General features: G+C 50.6%; 1 long non-coding RNA gene across 2 annotated transcripts in view; it reads left to right on the forward strand.

Moving 5' to 3' along the window:
- The window catches only part of LOC140389280 (uncharacterized), a 36,575-nt gene extending 23,685 nt beyond the window's left edge, over window positions 1–12,890 (forward strand). For both annotated transcript variants that reach the window (XR_011934318.1, XR_011934317.1), the window contains exon 4: window positions 12,205–12,890. This is a non-coding gene — a long non-coding RNA (uncharacterized lncRNA). The remainder of the gene's footprint in view (window positions 1–12,204) is intronic.
- The last annotated feature ends 11,982 nt before the right edge of the window (window positions 12,891–24,872 follow it).

The raw sequence follows: 24,872 nt of genomic DNA on the forward strand, positions 1-24,872 counted from the left end.
ATCAGTTGGTATAAGAACGACTATCCCGCTCTTTCTGAGAGAGGGTGCTTCAGGAGAGTGAACAGACAAGACCTAGATTAGCTAGAGGGAGAGAAGTAATAAGTTATTTCATCATTACCTTGTATAGTTAGTTGGTCATCTTTTATTGTATTTTATTTATTTTACCAGTTGAGTATTAAGTACAAAAGACTCACATAATATTATTTATATTACTCATTAAATTAGTTCATCTTTAAAAGAAGACGACTGTTTATTTCATCGACTCGGTTGGTTCAAAGAATAATATATATATTACGTAAAGTATCCCATCAAAAGGAAAAAGATTCTCTTTTTTTCTTAATAAGGAGAAAGTACTTTAGCCTTGTTACAAGAACCTCATTTGGATGATAAGGAGCACTAATGGGCAGGACGGTAGCACATAGCTTAGCAGTGATCACTAGGGGCTCGATGCTTGGAGACATTGGCCAGGATGCTCTGTTTGGGAGACTAAGGACTGAATTCTCCGCCGTCAGAATTCTCCGTTTTGCCGGCAGCCGGGTGGTTGATGACGACATGGGGCTGCCCCACAATGGGAAACCCCATTGACCAGCTGGCGAAACAGAGATTCCCGTCGGCGTGCAATCCGGTGCGGCGGGACGGAGAAACCCGCTCATTGCATGGGGTTTTCTAATCCCGAGATTCCTGGAATGCATTCCCCGATGGGATGGAGAATCGGGCGTCAGGGGAAAATCGGCATCAGTGCCTGCCATCGATACGAATGCGATGCTCTGACGCCACCCCCCCCCCCGCTGGTGGCGTGAATGAGGACCATGATGCCCGCCGGCAAGGGGGATGCAAATAAATGCAAATGGGTCTTAATAACCCACTTACATCTTTCTATCGGGCCCGGCTTCCCATGATTCTCGGGTCCCCGCATCCGGGAATCATGTGGGAATGGATCACTTGTGGTCTCAACAATTGTGAAGCTGACATGGTGGAGCTCGCGGTGGGCCAAGGATCTTCGGCCCACTGCAAGGTCCACCACGCCAGGGTCACGCTGGTAGAGAGGTTCCGAGGGCCATCCCCCTGCCCACGCCTCCTCTAGCAGACACCCCCCCCATGCCGACTCCCCCACGGGGACCACTGTAATAGGAGGACCTCCCCAGGGACCGCTCTAATAGTGGGACCCCCCACAGACCACTATAATAGGGGGACCCCGATAATAGGGGGATGCCCCCAGGGACCCCGGTAATATGGAGACCCCCACAGGGATCCCGATAATAGGGGAATTCCCCCAGGGACCCCGGTAACATGGTGACTCCCACAGGGACCCCTGTAATAGAGAGACTCCAGAGACATCTGTAATAGGAAGACCCCCACAGGGACCCCTGTGATAGGAACACCCCAGCGACCGCTGAAATGTGGGGCCCCCACAGGGAACCCTATAATAGAGCATTGACCCCAGAGACCCCTGTAATATGGAGACCGCCCCCCCCCCCACAGTGGCCCCTGTAATGGGGGACCCAAGGGACCTCAGTAATAGGAGCAGCTCCCCCCCCGCCCCTGGTAATACAGGGAACCCCCCAAAGACCACTATAATAAGGAGACTCCGCCCACAGGGACTGCTGTAATATGGAGACCCCCCCCAAGGACCCCTGTAATAGGGGAACTCCTCACAGGGGCTCCTGCCTAAATGGATCCCCGACAGATACCCCCTAATACACAGACCCCTCCACACACCCAATACCCCCAACCCTCCTAGCAAAGTGACTCCTGTCTGGAAGCTAGAGAGCAGCCCAGACAGGGGCAGTGGAAAGCATTATAGCTGTAACACTCACCTTGCAGCTCCACATGTTCATTCCTGGTAGGAGGGTAGCTGTGCCTTAGTCTGGTTACCACAGATCCAGTATCTGCTCGCCATTCATAGCTTTCCGCTAGTGGTTTGTGATTGAAAGCTTGCAAAAAAATCTGTAGCTTTGATCCATTCATATCCCTTCACGCTTCAGTGGCTTAAATGGTGAAACCCCAATGTTTGTAAACATTGACCACAGCAAAGAGGTGTAAGTGCATGGTCGTTCCTGTCCGTTTTGCCCTCTGTGCACCAAAACTGCACCAACGCCATATGGAGACGCGTCGCATGTGAACACCAACTTTTTCCTGGGGTCGTGGTGTGCCAAGACGTTCTCTGAAGAAAGATGTTTTTTTATTTTCTTCAAAGCCCTGTCTTGGCGGGCGGACCACTCCCAGGCTTGCTCCTTTTTTAGTAATTGGTGTAGGCGGTCCAAGATGGAAGCTCTGGTCCGTATGAACTTTCCATAATATGTCACCAGTCCTGAAAAAGACCTTAACTCCTGGATTGTGCTGGGGGCCAGGGCATCATTAATCACCCTCACCCGGACATCCATAGGGTGTCAACCTTGTACCCCAGATGGGTTACTTGAGGTGCTAGGAAAATACATTTCTCCCTCTTTAGGCGCACGCCTGCTGCTGAAAACCTCCGAAGGTCATCCTCCAGGGACTACTTTGTTTTTCCTGTAATAAGAACGTCATCCAGGTAAATGGTGACTTGTGGCACCCCTTGCAATATATTCTCCATTGTCCTCTGGAATATCGCACAAGCTGACGATACCCCGAAGGGTAATCTTGTGGACTGAAAAAGGCCCTTCAGGGTGTTTATCATTGAGAATTTTGGGGACTCTTCGTCCAGCTTCAGGGGCGGGATTCTCCACAACCAGCGCGATGTCCGCTGACCGGCGCCAAAAACGGCGCAAATCAGTCCGGCATCGCGCTGCCCCAAAAGTGCGGAATCCTCCGCATCTTGAGGGGCCGAGCCCTAACCTTGAGGGGCTAGGCCCGCGCCGGACTGATTTCCGCCCCACCAGCTGGCGGGAAAGGCCTTTGGTGCCCCACCAGCTGGCGCGAAACTGACTTTGCCATGCGGCGCATGCGCGGGAGCATCAGCGGCCGCTCACGGCATCCCATCGCAAGCGCAGTGGAGGGGGTCTCTTCCGCCTCCGCCATAGTGGAGACCATGGCGAAGGCGGAAGGAAAAGAGTGCCCCCACGGCACAGGCCCGCCCGCGGATCGGTGGGCCCCGATTGCGGGCCAGGCCACCGTGGGGGCACCCCCCGGGGCCAGATCGCCCCACGTCCCCCCCCAGGACCCCGGAGCCCGCCCGCGCCGCCTTGTCCCGCCGGCAAGAGAGGTGGTTTGATTCTCGCCGGCGGCACAGGCATTCCAGCAGCGGGACTTCGGCCCATCGCGGGCCGGAGAATCGCCGGGGGTTCACGCCAACCGGCGCACCGCGATTCCCACCCCCGCCGAATATCCGCTGCCGGAGAATTCGGCAACTGGCGGGGGCGGGATTCACGCCAGCCCCCGGCGATTCTCCGACCCAGCGGGGGCTCGGAGAATCCTGCCCCAGCTGTAGATATGCTTGGCTCATATCCAGCTTTGAGAATAGGAGTCCTCCAGCCAGCTTTGCATACAAATCCTCAACCCAGGGAATTGGGTATTTGTCCAGTTGTGAATAGCGATTAATCGTCTGTTTTGAATCTCCACAAAGGCGGACCGAATGGTCCGGCTTTAGGATAGGCACCACGGGTGCCGCCCACTCTGCAAACTGGACCGGTTTTATTATTCCCTCACACTCGAATCGTTTTATTTGCATATTGACTTTCTGCCTTAATGCGAAGGGTACTGGTCGGGCCTTGTCGAATTTTGGGGTTGCCTCTGGATCTACATGTAATGTCACCTTTGCTCCCTTTTTGTTCCCAGCCCTTCTCGGAAAACCTCTGGGTATTTGCACAGGAGTTCGCTCAGGCGGCCATTTTCCAGCTGGAAAATGTTTCCCCAATCCAGCTGGATCTCTTTTAGCCAGTTTCGTCCCAATAAACTTGGCTCCGCACCTTTCACTACCATTAAAGGCAGCCTAACCAGTTGCTCTCCATAAGCCACAGTTATATGTGTTGTGCCCAACACTCTCAGTGGTTCCCCTGTGTATGTCCTCGGTTTTGCCGATCTCCTGGTTAGGAATAAGGGTTGGAGTCCAGTGCGAATTTTATTGAATACATTTTCCCCCACCACTGATACATCTGCTCCAGTGTTGACTTCCATCAGTCCATTCAACCTTATGGATAATTTAATGGGTTTTGATTTCACCATCGTTGCACAATTTAGTTGTTCCTCGTCGGAGGTAGGTGGGTCTTCTCGGGTATGCATTCTCCTGTACCCCGGCCTATGTGATCTTCTCCAAGATGATGGCTTTGGGCTTCTATTTGCCCTTTCAGGCTCCAATCTCTGGCAACAACTACAATATTTTGCCGGGCGAAAGGCTGCAGGGGCTGCCGTCTGTCTGGACCTAATTTTCCCTTGCTTGGGAGGACTTCTGCGAGTGAGCCTGGTTAACTTAGTGTCCGAGTCGTTCCTGAGGGTGGCTATGTAGTTGCCTGTTCCCCAGCGGTAGTCCCTTAACTCAGTTTCACTGGTATGGGCATCTACCTCCATCGGAGTGCCCTGTAACTCATGCACACCGCTTGCCGCTTTTTCTAAGGACAAAGTCAGCTGCAATGCTTGTTTGCAATCCAGCTCGGCCTCTGCTAACAGACGTTACTGTATTGCTAAATTATTTATTCCACATATCAAACAGTCTCGGATCATCTCATTTAGCGTCAGGCCAAATTCGCAAGCCTCTGCTAATCGTCTTAATCTCGTTAAAAAGTTTGTAACTGACTCCCCAGTGTCTCGGAATGTTGAGTAAAACTGGTACCTTTGCAGGATCAGAGGTGGCTTCGGGTCATCGAACTCTTTTACTAAGTCCGTCAATTCCTGGAAAGTTTTCGTATCCGGTGCCTCCAGAAAAGTGAGACTGCGTATAATGGCAAAGGCTGCTGGCCCACACGCGGTCAGCAGAATGACCTGTTGCTTTTCATCCGGAACTACATCGCTTGCTCTAAAGAAGTACTTCATCCGCTCTACATATTGGGCCCAGTCTTCCACTGCAGGGTCAAAAGAGTCCAATTTTCCTAATAAAGGCATTTGTCCTGTCAGTGGCTTACCCTCAATATGCGGCAGCTGCTGACGAGCAGGATTCATCGGGTCGTTCCGTTTTCCTCGTCGCCACTGTAATAAGTCCACGGAGGCAGAAGTCCCGTCACCAGAATTTATTTTATTTACAAACCCAACAGCTGAACAACCATGACCATTTAGTCTGCACCGGGAGTGCAGAGGATCTGACACTCCCTGTTATATGCACAGAAAGGGGTTCCCTGATTGGGCCACTACTTGGCCAATCTCAAAGGCCTGGCGTAAGTCATTACACTTTTCTTACTGCATCTTCTGGTTCAAATCTACATTCCTCAATCATCTCTGTAACCTCCTCCAACCCTACAGTTTTCCAAGATCGCTGCAGTCCTCCAACTCTAGCCTCTCTGATTCTTCCTTCACCCAGGATTTTATTTCTTCCAAACACATACTTCATTCATCAAACTTTTGCAAGCAACTTACTTAACAGTTCGAAGTTAACACTCCATGAAGTGCAAACGGGATAGTTTTTTATTTTCAATACAGTATGTGGCACACGAAGCTGCCTCACTACACTTGCAGTTTTAAGTTCTAGTTTGAATATTGATGTCATGACAACCGGACAACCTGAGGGGTTTTGCACTGTCTCCAGCCCCTCGGTATAGCAGAGTAGGAGGGCCTGAAACAGCGGCCTTGTCCCATCGAGCCTTTCAAGCAGCTGCCATGTAGTGCTGGACCTTGGGATGTGCTGGTCTGAAACCCTCAGTCATAGACACTGGAAGAGCGGTTTGTGCAGACCAAGGAGCATTTTCATTTATTTGTTCAACCATGATCATAATGAATGGCGGAGCAGGCTCGAAGGGCTGAATGGCCTGCTCCTGCTTCTATTTTCTATGTACATGGGATGTGAGTGTTGCTGCTCGACCAGCAATTTTTTCCTATCGCTAAATTTCTCCTGCAAGTTTTCACCAAGCTGATGGTCTTCCAAGGACAGTTGGGCTTGAATTTTGCACTCGTCGAACGTATGTGATTGGCCGTCATGGAAGTGGTTGGGGTGTCCGCTTCCATCTGCCAACATCGATACAATGCAATTTTGCACTGGTTGGCCACTTACGGGCTGGCTGGTGTGAAATGCACGGACAATGATGCAACAATCCCGCCCAGGAATGGGAGAGGGAGCACGGCAGGCACCGGGTTGACTGGTGACCCAGAGGGTGGTACAAAACACACCCAGCCAGCTCCCTGCTAGGAGTTGGGAAAGAGCCAAATAAAGCTATCGACGAGAGAGTGGAAAATCTTGCACAAGTAATGGGCTCAGCACCCGATTGGCATGTGGGCTGCCAATGCTGGTGGGCACTCACCCCCAGGATTCTCAGGTGACCGGGTGGGCATTCTAATCGAGTGCCCACGTAAAATACTCATGCCATGGGGGGGAAGGAAGAGGCCATCCCACCAGACAAAGAAGGCTTGGATGGAGGTGGCTGGGGAGATGAGCAGGCATGGTGTTGTGTGCCAAACATGGATCCGGTGTCAGAAACGGTTCAATGATCGTGTGATTACCAACTTGGCGTGGAGCTGTGTTTAGATGTCTTGGAAGGTGGGCATAAATAGTGGCACTCAGGGATGCGAGATGCATAGTGCCAGGGAGTACAGATCACTATGCACATCAAGAATGGAAGATGTGACTCTTCACCTTGTGTGTACGGAAGGGTGAGAGGCCAGTCTGATGGGCACATAGAGCTGGCTCTTCAGGGGCAGGCTCGGATGCTGTAGCAGGTAAAGGCTGGACTAGTGAATGCACTTATTCACGTTCTGGAGAAGAGAAAACATAACACGATGGAGCAGACACAACATATGGTGGACGCCCAATGTTCTGAACTTGTCCATGTTTCCGATGGACACCCTGGACTTGGAGGGTGAGTGTGGAGCAAGGTGTCGGTGAGGCAGGGGTGCAGGAGGATGATAAGAGTTCAGAGGGTTGAATGAGGCACTGGGGGAATATGCAGGAAGACTGGGGGAATATGCAGGAAGACTGGGGGAATATGCAGGAAGTCTGGGGGAATATGCAGGAAGACTGGGGGAATATGCAGGATGTCTGGGGGAATATGCAGGAAATCTGGGGGAATATGCAGGAAGACTGGGGGAATATGCAGGAAGCCTGGGGGAATATGCAGGAAGACTGGGGGAATATGCAGGAAGACTGGGGGAATATGCAGGAAGACTGGGGGAATATGCAGGAAGACTGGGGGAATATGCAGGATGTCTGGGGGAATATGCTGGAAGTCTGGGGAAATATGCAGGAAGCCTGGGGGAATAGAACATAGAACATAGAACAATACAGCGCAGTACAGGCCCTTCGGCCCACGATGTTGCACCGAAACAAAAGCCATCTAACCTACACTATGCCATTATCATCCATATGTTTATCCAATAAACTTTTAAATGCCCTCAATGTTGGCGAGTTCACTACTGTAGCAGGTAGGGCATTCCACGGCTTCACTACTCTTTGCGTAAAGAACCTACCTCTGACCTCTGTCCTATATCTATTACCTCTCAGTTTAAAGCTCTGTCCCCTCGTGCCAGCCATATCCATCCGCGGGAGAAGGCTCTCACTGTCCACCCTATCCAACCCCCTGATCATTTTGTATGGCTCTATTAAGTCTCCTCTTAACCTTCTTCTCTCCAACGAAAACAACCTCAAGTCCAGCAGCCTTTCCTCATAAGATTTTCCCTCCATACCAGGCAACATCCTGGTAAATCTCCTCTGCACCCGCTCCAAAGCCTCCACGTCCTTCCTATAATGCGGTGACCAGAACTGTACGCAATACTCCAAATGCGGCCGTACCAGAGTTCTGTACAGCTGCAACATGACCTCCCGACTCCGGAACTCAATCCCTCTACCAATAAAGGCCAACACTCCATAGGCCTTCTTCACAACCCTATCAACCTGGGTGGCAACTTTCAGGGATCTATGTACATGGACACCTAGATCCCTCTGCTCATCCACACTTTCAAGAACTTTACCATTAGCCAAATATTCCGCATTCCTGTTATTCCTTCCAAAGTGAATCACCTCACACTTCTCTACATTAAACTCCATTTGCCACCTCTCAGCCCAGCTCTGCAGCTTATCTATATCCCTCTGTAACCTGCTACATCCTTCCACACTATCGACAACACCACCGACTTTAGTATCGTCTGCAAATTTACTCACCCACCCTTCTGCGCCTTCCTCTAGGTCATTGATAAAAATGACAAACAGCAACGGCCCCAGAACAGATCCTTGTGGTACTCCACTTGTGACTGTACTCCATTCTGAACATTTCCCATCAACCACCACCCTCTGTCTTCTTTCAGCTAGCCAATTTCTGATCCAAATCTCTAAATCACCCTCAATCCCCAGCCTCCGTATTTTTTGCAATAGCCTACCGTGGGGAACCTTATCAAACGCTTTGCTGAAATCCATATACACCACATCAACTGCTCTACCCTCGTCTACCTGTTCAGTCACCTTCTCAAAGAACTCAATAAGGTTTGTGAGGCATGACCTACCCTTCACAAAGCCATGCTGACTGTCCCTGATCATATTATTCCTATCTAGATGATTATAAATCTTGTCTCTTATAATCCCCTCCAAGACTTTACCCACTACAGACGTGAGGCTCACCGGTCTATAGTTGCCGGGGTTGTCTCTGCTCCCCTTTTTGAACAAAGGGACCACATTTGCTGTCCTCCAGTCCTCTGGCACTATTCCTGTAGCCAATGATGACATAAAAATCAAAGCCAAAGGTCCAGCAATCTCTTCCCTGGCCTCCCAGAGAATCCTAGGATAAATCCCATCAGGTCCCGGGGACTTATCTATTTTCAGCCTGTCCAGAATTGCCAACACCTCTTCCCTACGTACCTCAATGCCATCTATTCTATTAGCCTGGGGCTCAGCATTCTCCTCCACAACATTATCTTTTTCCTGCGTGAATACTGACGAAAAATATTCATTTAGTATCTCGCCTATCTCTTCAGACTCCACACACAATTTCCCATCCCTGTCCTTGACTGGTCCTACTCTTTCCCTAGTCATTCGCTTATTCCTGACATACCTATAGAAAGCTTTTGGGTTTTCCTTGATCCTTCCTGCCAAATACTTCTCATGTCCCCTCCTTGCTCGTCTTAGCTCTCTCTTTAGATCCTTCCTCGCTACCTTGTAACTATCCATCGCCCCAACCGAAACTTCACACTTCATCTTCACATAGGCCTCCTTCTTCCTCTTAACAAGAGATTCCACTTCCTTGGTAAACCACGGTTCCCTCGCTCGACGCCTTCCTCCCTGTCTGACCGGTACATACTTATCAAGAACACGCAGTAGCTGATCCTTGAACAAGCCCCACTTATCCAGTGTGCCCAACACTTGCAGCCTACTTCTCCACCTTATCCCCCCCAAGTCACGTCTAATGGCATCATAATTGCCCTTCCCCCAGCTATAACTCTTGCCCTGCGGTGTATACTTATCCCTTTCCATCATTAACGTAATCGACACCGAATTGTGGTCACTGTCCCCAAAGTGCTCTCCTACCTCCAAATCCAACACCTGGCCTGGTTCATTACCCAAAACCAAATCCAACGTGGCCTCGCCTCTTGTTGGCCTGTCAACATATTGTTTCAGGAAACCCTCCTGCACACACTGTACAAAAAACGACCCATCTATTGTACTCGAACTATATCTTTTCCAGTCAATATTTGGAAAATTAAAGTCTCCCATAATAACTACCCTGTTACTTTCGCTCTTATCCAGAATCATCTTCGCCACCCTTTCCTCTACATCCCTAGAACTATTAGGAGGCCTATAAAAAACTCCCAACAGTGTGACCTCTCCTTTCCTGTTTCTAACTTCAGCCCATACTACCTCGGAAGAAGAGTCCCCATCTAGCATCCTCTCCGCCACCGTAATACTGCTCTTGACTAGCAGCGCCACACCTCCCCCTCTTTTGCCTCCTTCTCTGAGCTTACTAAAACACCTAAACCCCGGAACCTGCAACATCCATTCCTGTCCCTGCTCTATCCATGTCTCCGAAATGGCCACAACATCGAAGTCCCAGGTACCAACCCATGCTGCCAGTTCCCCTACCTTGTTTCGTATACTCCTGGCATTGAAGTAGACACACTTCAAACCACCTACCTGAACACTGGCCCCCTCCTGCGACGTCAAATCTGTGCTCCTGACCTCTATACTCTCATTCTCCCTTACCCTAAAACTACAATCCAGGGGCGAAATTCTCCTACCCGCCCCGCCACATTTCTGCCCCGACCGGCCGGCGGGAGTCTCCGTAACACCGGCCGGTCAATGGGGTTTCCCATTGTGGGGCAGCCCCACGCCGTCGGGAAACCCCCGGGCGCCGGCAGAACGGAGACTCCCGCCGGCGGAGAATGACGCCCCAGGTTCCCATGCCCCTGCTGCATTAGTTTAAACTCCCCCAAAGAGCACTAACAAATCTCCCCCCCCAGGATATTTGTGCCCCTCAGGTTCAGATGTAGACCATCCTGTCTGTAGAGGTCCCACCTTCCCCAGAAAGAGCCCCAGTTATCCAGAAATCTGAATCCCTCCCGCCTGCACCATCCCTGTAGCCACGTGTTTAACTGCTCTCTCTCCCTATTCCTCATCTCACTATCACGTGGCACGGGCAACAACCCAGAGATAACAACTCTGTTTGTTCTAGTTCTGAGCTTCCATCCTAGCTCCCTGAAAGCCTGCCTGACATCCTTGTCCCCTTTCCTACCTATGTCGTTAGTGTCAATGTGGACCACGACTTGGGGCTGCTCCCCCTCCCCCCTAAGGACCCGGAAAACACGATCCGAGACATCACGTACCCTTGCACCTGGGAGGCAACATACCAAACGTGAGTCTCTCACGCTCCCACAAAATCTCCTATCTGTGCCCCTGACTATAGAGTCCCCAATTACTAATGCTCTGCTCCTCTCCCCCTTCCCTTCTGAGCAACAGGGACAGACTCCGTGCCAGAGGCCCGTACCCCATGGCTTACCCCTGGTAAGTCATCCCCCCCACAAGTATCCAAAGCGGTATACTTGTTTCTCAGGGGAACGACCGCAGGGGATCCCTGCACTGACTGCTTTTTCCCAGTCCCTCTTACAGTTACCCACCTATCTCCAATCTTTGGTGTAACTAATTCCCTGAAGCTGCTATCTATGACCCCTTCTGCCTCCCGAATGATCCGAAGTTCTTCCAACTCCAGCTCCAGTTCCCTAACTTGGCCTTGGAGGAGCTGGAGATGGCAGCACTTCCTGCAGGTAAAATCAGCAGGGACACTAACTGCATCCCTCACCTCCTCAAACATCCTGCAGGAGGAACATTGCACTCCCTTCCCCGCCATTCCTCTAACTTTCTACCAAGATCTGGCTAACAACTAAATTAAATTTTTATAAAAAATAATAATAATATAATAAAATATGGTACTTACCTCAGACCAATGGGTTTCCTCTCCCCCAGAATTTATTGGTGAGGGTCTTCCCAGACGTCCGCGGGTCAACTTCCTGTTCCCGCCTAAAAAACTCCCAGCAGCCACTTCCGCAATGCTCCCGCTGAAACTGACTCACCAGCTGTTCTCACGCCGAAATCGAATATGCAGGAAGACTGGGGGAATATGCTGGAAGACTGGGGGAATATGCAGGAAGTCTGGGGGAATATGTAGGAAGTCTGGGGGAATACGCAGGAAGACTGGGGGAATACGCAGGAAGCCTGGGGGAATATGCATGAAGCCTGGAGGAATACGCATGAAGACTGGGGGAATATGCAGGAAGACTGGGGGAATATGCAGGAAGACTGGGTGAATACGCAGGAAGTCTGGGTGAATACGCAGGAGGTCTGGGGGAATACGCAGGAAGTCTGGGGGAATACGCAGGAAGTCTGGGGGAATATGCAGGAAGTCTGGGGGAATATGCAGGAAGTCTGGGGGAATACGCAGGAAGTCTGGGGGAATATGCAGGAAGACTGGGGGAATACGCAGGAAGACTGGGGGAATACGCAGGAAGTCTGGGGTTTTGGCATTTCCAGTGAGAATGGTAAAACCCAGGGTTCTCGTAGATCTTCCACTCACAGTCTCTTGGTAAAGCTCGTGTCTGTTGAGGAAAGCTACCGTTGTGCTTGCGGACACTTAGTGATGATGTTCTTAATATTATCTGTTTCACTTCCAGGGTCTGCGTGCCAAGATTTCAGTGGTGGAGGCATCCATGCAGAGTTTGAACATTGCATTGATCCTGAAGACCAGGCGCACAGCCTCCTCCACTGAGAGAGTGGTGACTCTTACGGAGAAGCAGCTTCAGGGGCAGAACCGGGGGCCCCGAGAGTTGCACTCGGATCTGCAAGCCCTCACCGGCTCCCCATCCGATCCATCTGTGAAGTCTTCCTCTGGGGCTTGTGGAGCTGCCTTGGGAACCTCATCCTCAAGCGGGTTCCACTTTGCCAGTAAAATATTGCAGCATACCACAAGGATAAGAGACACATACTCTGGAGTGAATTGCACGGATCCCCAGGAACGGTGCAGGCAGTGGAACCTCATCTTCAGTAGGCCTATTGTCCCCTCAATCACTGACCTTGTAAAGACATGACACTGATAGGGTGGGATTCTCCGTTGCCTGATGCCAAAATCGTAATTGGCGATTGGGCGGAGAATCGATTCCAACGCCGGAATCGGGTCCGGCACCGAATTGACGTTGGTTTGCAATTCTCCGCCCTCTCCAAATGGGCATCATCATGACTCGAGGCGTGCGCAGTCGCAATGCTGTTGGCGCCTCATCGGCCGGCCCATCTGTGATGCTCCACCCCCGATGGGCTGACGGTGCGGGACACGTGTGGACTGGGTCCAGCGCCACCACACTCGTCCGGGATCCGTGCCGCTGGCCGGGGTGGGGGAGGGGGGGGGGGTGTTTTCCAGGGCTGGGTGACTGGTGAGGGGTAGCAGTGGGGTGACCAGGGGTTGGGCTGTGGGGTCGCAGTTGGCGGGTTAGGTTACGCGCACGGTTGGCGCCATGTTGTACGATGCGACCGCTGCAGGTCGTCAGCCGCACGCATGCGCGGCCCGGGAGCCTCCCACTCTCCGGCCGTTCTCGATGCGATCTGTGGGCGTTTCTTGCAGCGCTGGAATCTTTCGGGACCGGAATTGGGGAGGGGTTTGCGCCGATTGTTTTGATGTGAACCTCCCACGGATTCCATCCAGCACTTAGCCGCAGGAATGGAGAATCCCGCCCATTGTTTCTTTTCTTCCTCTGTCCTAGGGTGCTGGAGTAGTGTCATGAGCCACCTTGAACCACCTTTGTAACACATATTCTTTATCATCCAGTAACCAACCGTCCAGCTGAGACGTTGCCACAAACAGTTTTGGCAGTTCGGAGTTCCGCAAAATGCAAACATTTTAAAAAATTAATTCAAAAGGATGTGGGCTTTGTTCACTAGGTCAGCATTCATTGTCCATCCCTAATTCCCCATGAAAAGGTGCTGGTGAGTTGCCTTCTTGAACCACTGTCGTCCATGGCTGTTGTATCTTGAGACTAACAGTACAAAAGAAATAAAAAGCAATTTCTGAGGATGCTGGATCTGAAATAACAACAGAAATTGCTGGACATTCTCAGCAGGCCTGACAGCATCTGTGGAGAGAGACGAAGAGACATCCAGACCCAAAACGTTCGCTCCCTTCTCTCTCCACAGATGCTGTCAGACCTGCTGAGATTGTCCAGTATTTTCTGCTTTTGGACAAAAGAAATCAATTGTTGAAGCATATGGGTTTAATGCAAGATCAACAGAGGTTTATTTAATAACGATAATCATCTTTATTGTCACCAAAAATCTGTCCTGGTCCACCCACGTCGACGCTACCACCAAGAAAGCTCAACAGCGCCTAAACTTCCTCAGGAAACTAAGGAAATTCGGCATGTCCACATTAACTCTTACCAACTTTTACAGATGCACTATAGAAAGCATCCTATCGGGCTACATCACAGCCTGGTATGGCAACTGCTCGGCCCAAGACCGCAAGAAACTTCAGAGTCGTGGACACAGCCTAGTCCATTACAAGGACCTGCCTCCCATCCACCTGACTCTATCTACACCCTGCCTTGGGAAAGCGGGCAGCATAATCAAAGACACCTCCCACCCAACTTACTCACTCTTCTAACTTCTTCCATCGGGCAGGAGATGCAAAAGTCTGAGAAGACGCACGAACAGACTCATAAATAGCTTCTTCCTCGCTAGCTACCAGACTCCTAAACGATCGCCTTATGGATTGACCTGATTACTACTTTTTCCTGTATGCTTCACCCGATGCCGGTGTCTATGTAGTTACATTGTGTATCATGTGTTGCCCTATTATGTATTTTCTTTTTACTTTATTTTATTTTCATGTACTAAATGATCTGTTTGAGCAGCTCGCAGAAACATATTATTCACTGCATCTCGGTACACGTGACAATCAACAAATCTAATCCAAGTGGGCTTACATTGACACTGCAATGAAATTACTGTGATATACCCTTGTCGCCACATTCCGGCGCCTGTTCGGGTACACTAAGGGAGAATTCAGAATGTCGAATTCACCTAACCGCACGTCTTTCGGGATTTGTGGGAGGAAACTGGAGCACCCGGAGGAAACCCACGCAGACACAGGGAGAAAGTGCAGACTCCGTACATACAGGGACCCAAGTTGAGAATCGAACCTGGGTCCCAGGCTCTGTGAAGCAACGGTGCTAACCACTGTGCTACCGTGCCACCCATGGTAGGTCAACACTGTAAAAGGTGTGACACTAGACTGCCCGGAAGCCCGCAAAGTAGACAATGCCATCATGCATGTCATGTGACTCGGTTCTGAAAGAGATATTGCACATGTAAAAAAACATGTATATAACAATGGAATGTAGGTACATGCAAGGTGCTATTAGGGAGCGAGTTCCAGGATTTTAACCCAGCAATGGTGAAGGAACGGCAATTTATTTCCAAGTCAGGATGGTGAGTGGCTTGGAGGGGAATTTCCAGGTAGTGGTGCTCCCATGTATCTGCCATGCTTGTCCTTCTACATGTCAGGGGTTATAGGTTTGGAAAGTGTTGCCAAAGGAGACTTGGTGAGTTCCTGCAGTGCACCTGGTAGAGGGTAAACACTACTGCCACTGTTCGTCGGTGGAGGGAATGAATGTTTATGGAAAGGATACCAATTTGGTGAGTTGCTTTGTCCTGGATGGTGATGAATTTCTTGAGTGCAGTTGGAGCTGCACTGATCCAGGCAAGTGGAGAGGATTACGCTCCTGACTTGTGCCTTGTACATAAGAACATAAGAACTAGGAGCAGGAGTAGGCCATCTGGCCCCTCGAGCCTGCTCCACCATTCAATGAGATCATGGCTGATCTTTTGTGGACTCAGCTCCACTTTCCAGCCCGAACACCATAACCCTTAATCCCTTTATTCGTCAAAAAACGATCTATCTTTATCTTAAAAACTTTTAATGAAGGAGCCTCTACTGCTTCACTGGGCAAGGAATTCCATAGATTCACAACCCTTTGGGTGAAGAAGTTCCTCCTAAACTCAGTCCTAAATCTACTTCCCCTTATTTTGAGGCTATGCCCCCTCGTTCTGCTTTCACCCGCCAGTGGAAACAACCTGCCCACATCTATCCTATGTATTCCCTTCATAATCTTATATGTTTCTATAAGATCCCCCCTCATCCTTCTAAATTCCAACGAGTACAGTCCCAGTCTACTCAACCTCTCCTCGTAATCCAACCCCTTCAGGTCTGGGATTAACCTAGTGAATCTCCTCTGCACACCCTCCAGTTCCTTTCTCAAGTAAGGAGACCAAAACTGAACACAATACTCCAGGTGTGGCCTCACTAACACCTTATACAATTGCAGCAGAACCGCCCTAGTCTTAAACTCCATCCCTCTAGCAATGAAGATCAAAATTCCATTTGCCTTCTTAATCACCTGTTGCACCTGAAAACCAACTTTCTGTGACTCATGCACTAGCACACCCAGGTCTCTCTGCACAGCAGCATGTTTTCATATTTTATCACTTAAATAATAATCCCTTTTGCTGTTATTCCTCCTAAAATGGATAACCTCACATTTGTCAACATTGTATTCCATCTGCCAGACCCTAGCCCATTCACTTAGCCTATCCAAATCCCTCTGCAGACTTCCAGTATCCTCTGCACTTTTTGCTTTACCACTTATCTTAGTGTCGTCTGCAAACGTGGACACATTGCCCTTGGTCCCCAACTCCAAATCATCTATGTAAATTGTGAACAGTTGTGGGCCCAATTGTGGACCCATTGTAGATTGTGGACAGGCTTTGGGGAGTCAGGAGGTTAGTTACTCGCCGTAGGATTCGTAACCTCTGAACTGCTCTTGTAGCCACAGTATTTATTTAGTTTTTAACTTTTTAAAATTTAAATGGTTTTTCCCAATTAATGGACAATTTAGCGTGGCCAATCCTTGGCCCATCTTTGGGTTCATAGATATCATAGAATTTACAGTGCTGAAGGAGGCCAATCGGCCCATCGAGTCTGCACCGGCCCTTAGAAAGAGCACCCTACCCAAGGTCAACACCTCCACCCTATCCCCATAACCCAGTAACCCCACCCAACACTAAGGGCAATTTTGGACCCTAAGGGCAATTTATCACGGCCAATCCACCTAACCTGCATATCTTTGGACTGTGGGAGGAAACCGGAGCAACCGGAGGAAACCCACGCACACACGGGGAGGATGTGCAGACTCCGCACAGACAGTGACCCAAGCCGGAATCAAACCTGGGACCCTGGAGCTGTGAAACAATTGTGCTATCCACAAGGCTACCATGCTGCCTCACAAGGCTACCGTGCTGTGGGGGTGAAATCCACACAGACAGGGGGTGAATGTGTAAACTACACACGGACAGTGACCTGGGGGGCCAGGATCGAACTTGGGTCTTCGGCGCTATGAAGCAGCAGTGATAACCACTGCGCCACCTTGGTGTCTGTAGCCACCGTATTTATATGGTTAGTCCAGTTCGGTTGCTGGTCAATGATAATTCCCAGGCTGTTGGTCGTGGGGGACTCATTGTTGGTAATGCCATTGAATGACAAGGGATGATAGTTAGTGGGTGGCACGGTAGCACAGTGGTTAGCATTGTTGCTTCACAGCATCAGGGTCCCAGGTTCAATTCCTGGCTTGGGTCACTGTCTGCGCAGAGTCTGCATATTCTCCCTGTGTCTGCGTGGGTTTCCTCCGGGTGTTCTGGTTTCCTCTCACAAGTCCCGAAAGAGGTGCTATTAGATAATTTGGACATTCTGTATTCTCCCTTTATGTTCCCGAACAGGCACCGGAATGTGGCGACTAGGAGCTTTTCACAGTAACATCATTGAACATCTGTACCGCCCTTCCTGCCAGCCCCTTGGATGCCAAGTGATGCGGGACCATACGAATGTGCTGTACCCCGTTTGTCTTCAGACTTATGAAAAGCATTTTATTGTCGGTAACTAACACCGCAGGGATACCGTGCATACTAAAAGACAGGTGCAATTTCTTAACGGTGGACTTCGTGGTGGTTGACAATATTCTATGGATCCAACCACTGAGAGTGGGCATCTATCAGGAGTAAAAACATCGATCTTTGAAAGGGGCTGGCAAAGTAGGCGTGGAACTGCACCCACAGTTACCCCGGCCATTCCCTTGGGTGAAGGTGCGTGGCTGGTGGAAGCTTCTGTTACTCCTGACATACGTTGCACTGCTGGGTTACCAGCTCTCTCTCCATGTCCAGGCCTGGCCACCAAACATAGGTGCGGCCGAGTATTTTCATTTTGGACACCATTGTTGTGCAGGACCCTCGAGATCAGGTCTTGGCCCTGACCCGGGATGACAGCGCGTACCCCTCAAAAGGCTGCGTCTTCGACACTAAACTTGGACACATTCGTCGAGAATTCCCGCAACTCATTTGGCAGTCTTCTGTGCTAACCCCCATACAGGTCTATGTGTCAGACTTTCAAAAGCACCGAGTTGGTCTGTGTCCACTCATGGATTTGGGACGCTGTAACAGGAAACAAATCCATAAAGTTGAGTGTGCCTGAGAGGAGAAAGAGGACGCGTCGGCAAAGCCTTAATGCATCCGCATTTGGGATCTGGGTACCTGGACAATGTTCTAATCAGAACTCATAGGCGGCCAGCAGGAGGACCAATGCTGAATCCTGGCAGGGGCAATGGACGGAATCACTTTGTCTTTGTTAAAAAGACATATCAGTGGCTTGCGATCCTTAACGATCATGAACCATCGATCGTACACAAATTGATGGAATTTTCTCATGGCGAAGACAACTGCCGGACCCTCTTTCTCAATTTACGCATAATTGCACTCGGCCATAGCCAGTGTCCAGGAGACGAAAGCGATTGGCCTCTCCCTGCCATCTTCCATACGGTGTGATAAAACAGCGCCAATGCCGTACGGTGACGTTTGTTAGTTGTTTGGCAGGATCCTAATGTGTTCACAAGCCTGAAGACTGTCATAATATACATCAGTACATTATGGTGCAATCACATACACACACTGATGGACATGCAGTAGGACCAACCAGCATACATAACACCGCAGCCAATCACCAGTGAGAGCACAAGCACTATAAAGACAGGGGACAGGAGAGTTCCCGCTCATTCTAGCAGCAGCCAGCTCAGAGCACAGAGCTCACAGCCTGCATCACAGACATTCACCATGTGCTGAGTGCCTCACCTAGATAGTGATAGGAAAGGGTCCATAGTTAAGCTGGTATTGCTTATACCCACGTTTACAGTATGTTAGCATAGTTGAACAGTTAATAAAATAGCGTTACACCACTTCCAGCATTGTTGGCTTGTTTGTGAACCAGAACACCCAACACGACATGGTACAAGGAGTGGCCGCAATCTAGCACTTGTGACACCTACCTGCAACTTCTCAGCATTCCGGCATCCTACAGCATGGAGAACATCAACCCGCCGCCGCCGCTCCGCATCGCTGGCAATCTCGGGGTAAATTGGAAGATATTTAAACAGCGTTTCCAGCTCTTCCTCGAGGCCACAGACAGGGAGAATGCATCGGACACCAGGAAGATAGCCCTTCTCTCCACGGCTGGGCAACCTGCCATCCATATCTTTAACTCCCTGACATTTGCGGACGACGAGGACAAGACCAAGTACAAGACGGTTCTCCTCAAATTCGACACACACCCCAGTGTTGAAGTCAACGAAAGCTTCGAAAGGAATCTGATCCAGCAGCGCTTGCAGGATAAGGACGAGCCTTTCCAATCCTATTTAACACACCTCCGCATCCTCGCGCAATCCTGTGGCTATGGGCCCACCTCCGACTCCATGATACGCAGCCAGATTGTTTTTGGGGTCATGTCGGACACCCTGCGTCAGCAGCTCCTTTAAGTTAAGCAGCTAACCCTAGCGACTGCCATCGAGACCTGTGTCCTGCATAAGAATGCCACCAGCCGGTACTCCTACATACAGGCAGCTGAAACGCCGTGGCAAGGGCCCCATGAGGCGGAACGGGTCCAAACGATCGAACACCTCCCGGGCCGCAGTCTGGAGGAGGGCGGCCATTTCGCGTGCTTTCCGAGACCTCCCGCGCACGTACGCGCCAAACGAAGGGACGGTGATGTGGAGGAACGCGATGCGCAGGCCCGCACCATGCAAGACCATACCGCGCATGCGTGGTGGTGCAACAAACGCACTGACGTCACGACGTGCGCCAACTGTGGCTCCGTCCACTTAAAGCGGCAATGCCCTGCCAAATCGCAACAATGCCTACGCTGTGGCAGGCTTGGCCACTATGCTGCCTGCTGTCGAGCAGCCCAGCCTGCCAACTCGCAACGATTTAACCAGCCACGCAGGAATGTTCGGGCAATCCAACCCACCTTCACCGAGTCCGATCCTGACGTCATGCAGACCAGTGACACCGAGGACAGGGAGCCTTTTCGAGTCACTGTCATAACCAAGAACAGGCTGTCCCCGAATCGAAAGCACCAGCTGCTGTTGGTGCACAGCATTGATCCGGACGACGAGTGGTGTGCCACTCTGACGGTCAACCGATCCCAGGTCAGATTCCGTCTGGACACTGGTGCTTCCGCCAATCTCCTCGCATGGTCAGCATTTCAAACCCTGGGGGTCAAACCAACAATTCTTCCATCCAATTGCCAACTGGTCGACTATAATGGTAACGTCATCCCCGCCACCGGGTCATGCCAACTTGAGGTGACGCACAACTCGCGAAAAGTCACCCTACCCTTCGAGATCGTGGGCTCCTCAAAGGACTCCCTGCTAGGCGCACAGGCGTGCAAGCTCCTCAACCTCGTGCAGCGCGTACATTCCCTCTCTCCAGAGGACACGTCTGACGTCCAAGATGCGGACGTCAGGGCGCAACTAAGTGCCATCATCACTCAACACCGAGATGTCTTCGAAGGCATGGGCACACTTCCCAACACATACAAAATCCTGCTCAAACAGGACGCCACGCCTGTGGTTCATGCACCTCGCAGAGTCCCAGCACCCCTCAAGGACAGCCTCAAGCAGCAGCTGCAGGACCTCCAGGACCAAGGAGTGCTTTCCAAAGTGACGGAACCAACCGACTGGGTCAGTTCCATGGTGTGCGTCAAGAAGCCTTCCGGCGAGCTCCGGATCTGTATCGACCCGAAGGATTTAAATCGTAACATCATGTGGGAGCATTACCCTATCCCCAAGCGTGAGGAGACCACGTGCGAGATGGCTCGAGCCAACATATTCACCAAGCTGGATGCATCAAAGGGCTTTTGGCAGATTCAATTGGACAAGTCCAGCAGAAAGCTGTGTACTTTCAACACCCCATTTGGCAGGTACTGCTACAACAGAATGCCATTTGGAATCATATCAGCATCTGAAGTGTTCCACCGCATCATGCAGCAGATGATGGAGGGCATCGAGGTTGTGCGCGTCTATGTGGACGACATCATCATCTGGTCCACCACCCCGCAGGAGCATATCAGTCGCCTCCAACGCGTTTTTAAGCGAATACGGGACCAAGACCTGCGCCTCAAAAGAGCCAAATGTTCTTTCGTCCAGACCGAACTCAAGTTTTTAGGAGACCTCATCTCCCGGTTGGGTGTGCGGCCGGGATGCAGACAAGGTGGCAGCCATCACGGCCATGCAGAAGCCGGCGGATAAGATTGCGGTGCTCCGGTTCTTAGGAATGGTCAACTTTCCAGCTCGCGTACACACCGGGTAAGGACCTGATCATAGCCGACGCTCTGTCCAGGGCAGTCACCACTCCGTCCGACCCAGAGGGGTTTGTTTGCCAAGCCGACGCCCATATGGCCTTCACGGCCGCCAATCTGCCGGCCAGGGATGAACGCCTAACCCACATTCGCCGTGAGACTGCGGCTGACCCCCTGCTACAACGTGTGATGCGCCACATGACTGACGGATGGCTCAAGGGACAATGCCCGCAGTTCTATAATATTCAAGATGATCTGGCAGTCGTTGATGGCGTCCTCCTGAAGCTGGACCGCATCGTGATCCCACACAGCATGCATCACCTGGTTTTAGAGCAGCTGCACGAGGGCCATCTTGGCGTAGAGAAGTGCCGACGGAGGGCCCGAGAGGCTGTCTACTGGCCTGGCATAAATGAGGACATTGCCAACACTGTGCTCAATTGCCCCACCTGTCAGCGGTTCCAGCTGGCTCAACCACGGGAGACCCTTCAGCCCCATGAGTTGGTCACGTCCCCTTGGTCTAAGGTAGGCGTGGACCTGTTCCATGCGCTCGGCAGGGACTATGTTCTCATAGTTGATTATTTTTCCAGCTATCCCGAGGTTGTACGCCTGCACGACACCACGTCATCGGCTGTTATCCGTGCCTGCAAAGAGACCTTTGCTCGTCACGGCATCCCACTCACTGTGATGTCAGACAATGGCCCCTGCTTTGCGAGCCAGGAATGGTCTAACTTCACCAGCATGTAGAACTTTGTACACGTGACGTCCAGTCCCCTGCACACCCAGTCAAATGGCAAAGCAGAAAAGGGCGTCCACATCATAAAGAGGCTCCTCTGCAAGGCTACTGATGCAGGATCCGACTTCTGCCTCTCCTTGCTGGCCTATCGCTCGGCTTCACTGTCCACGGGCCTGTCACCAGCCCAGCTGCTGATGGGACGCACCCTCAGGACCACTGTACTGTCCATTCACGTCCCAGGCCTTGACCATGCTCCGGTCCTTCAGTGGATGCAACAGTCTCGCGCGCAGCACAAGGCAGCGCATAACGCTCGAGCGACTGATCTTCCTGCTCTGGCGCCAGGTGACAACGTCCGAATCCATGTTCTGGAGGGTGGCTGGTCTGCGACTGCTGTGGTTCTTCGGCTGGTGGCTCCCCGCTCATTCCTGGTTCGTCTGCCTGATGGCTCCATTCGCCGTCGCAATCGGCGTGCCCTTCGTCTCGTTCCACGCTCGCTACGCAATCCTCCACCGGTGCCACGCCCTCCTGTTGTGCCTGACCTGGGCTTTATAGAGCTTCCGGATACTCTGCATCCTCCTCACTTGCCCATGGCCTGGCCCGATCCTCAGCCGGTGGCTCCTGAGTCCTTGAGGTGGTCAACCCAAATTCGTCGCCCACCTCAGAGACTTGATTTATGAGCCTTACAATGTTGGACTCAATGCTTTGTTCTTTCATCCTGTTTCAGCATTTCACTAGTTTGTTTATCGCATTCGTTCTTAGTTTTGTTGTTGGTGTAACACCTTGTTTTTCTTTTCTCTGCACCAGGCACCTTCCCGTGTATATAGACTAACCTCATGTACATAGTTATGTAAATACTGCACACACATGGTCAGATACACTCATTACACGTTATTTATTCTCACATAGGCACATGTTTTTTGTAAAAAAGGTGGATGTCATAATATACATCAGTACATTATGGTGCAATCACATACACACACTGATGGACATGCAGTAGGACCAACCAGCATACATAACACCGCAGCCAATCACCAGTGAGAGCACAAGCACTATAAAGACAGGGGACAGGAGAGTTCCCGCTCATTCTAGCAGCAGCCAGCTCAGAGCACAGAGCTCACAGCCTGCATCACAGACATTCACCATGTGCTGAGTGCCTCACCAGAGCTGGTGATAGGAAAGGGTCCACAGTTAAGCTGGTATTGCTTATACTCACGTTTACAGTATGTTAGCATAGTTGAACAGTTAATAAAATAGCGTTACACCACTTCCAGCATTGTTGGCTTGTTTGTGAACCAGAACACCCAACACGATAAGGACGTCAATTATTTCTTTACTTGTGTGAATACTTCTTCCTGTTGCTTTCTCCACACCCATTTCCTGGTTCTTTTCAAAAGGAGTTGTGGGGGCCAACATGGTCGAAAGGCTGGCGATTAACCTTCTGTAATCGTTCACCAATCCCAAAAAAGACCTCCACTCCGGGGTGTCTTCAGGTGTAAGAGCTGGCTGAAATGCCCGGACTTTTTTCCCAACCAGGCGTAATGCCTCATTGTCCACTCGATAGCCGAGGTACACCACTTCCCTCAAGTGGAACATGCATTTTTCTCGAAGCAGGCGAATGCCCGTCTCTGAGAAGACCATGAGACCTAGGAGCAGAATTAGGCCACTCGGCCCATCGAGTCTGCTCCCCCATTCAATCATGGCTGATATTTTTTTCATCCCCATTCTCCTGCCTTCCCCCCATAACTCCTGATCCCCTTATTAATCAAGAACCTATCTATCTCTATCTTAAAGACACTCAGTGATTTGGCCTCCACAGCCTTCTGCGACAAAGAATTCCTCAGATTCACTACCTTCTGGCTGAAGAAATTCCTCCTAATCTCTGTTTTAAAGGATTGTCCCTTTAGTCTGGGATGGTGTCCTCTGGTTCTAGTTTTTCCTACAAGTGGAAACATCCTCTCCACATCCACTCTATCCAGGCCTCGCAGTATCCTGTAAGATTCAATAAGATCCACCTCATTCTTCTAAACTCCAACAAGTACAGACCCAAAGTCTTCAACCGTTCCTCATATGCCAAGCTCTTCATTCCAGGGATCATTCTTGTGAACCTCCACTGGACCCTTTCTAAGGCCAGCACATCCTTCTTTAGATACGAGGCCCAAAACTGCTCACAATACTTCAAATGGGGTCTGAACAGAGACTTATACAGCCTCAGAAGTACATCCCTAGGCTTGTATTCTAGCCCTCTTGACACGAATGCTAACATTGCATTTGCATTTCTAACAGTCGACTGAACCTGCACGTTACCCTTAAGAGAATCGTGAACAAGGGCTCCCAAGTCCCTTTGTGTTTCTGATTTCCTAAGCATTTCCTCATTTATAAAATAGACTATGCCTCCATTTCGCAATCCAAAGTGCACAACTTCACACTTTTCCACAATGTATTTCATCTGCCACTTCTTTGCCCACTCTCCTAGCCTGTCCAAGTCCTTCTGCAGCCCGCCTACTTTCTCAATACTATATGTCCCACTGCATATCTTTGTATCATCTGCAAACTTAGCAACGACAGAGAACCTCATCCAAGTTACTTTAATGTTCCTGTCCAGTTGCCCCTGTGACTAATACCTCGTCCAGATACACTGCCACCCATGGCAAACCTCTCGGTATGTTTTCCATTACCATCTGGAAAATGACACAGGCCGACAACACTCCAAAGGTAGCCTGGTGTATTTACGTGAGGCAGGGTCCAACTCTAACTGCAAGTACGCATGGCTCATATCGAGCTTCATAAATGAGTGTCCACCAGATAGACCCTTGATGCTGGATATCGGAACAAGAATCCAGCTGGGAGGTCCTGTTGACCGTCAAATCATAGTCCCCACACAGTCAGAC

The sequence above is a fragment of the Scyliorhinus torazame genome, chromosome 14, assembly GCF_047496885.1.
Source record: "Scyliorhinus torazame isolate Kashiwa2021f chromosome 14, sScyTor2.1, whole genome shotgun sequence".
Classification (NCBI taxonomy): Eukaryota; Metazoa; Chordata; class Chondrichthyes; order Carcharhiniformes; family Scyliorhinidae; genus Scyliorhinus; species Scyliorhinus torazame.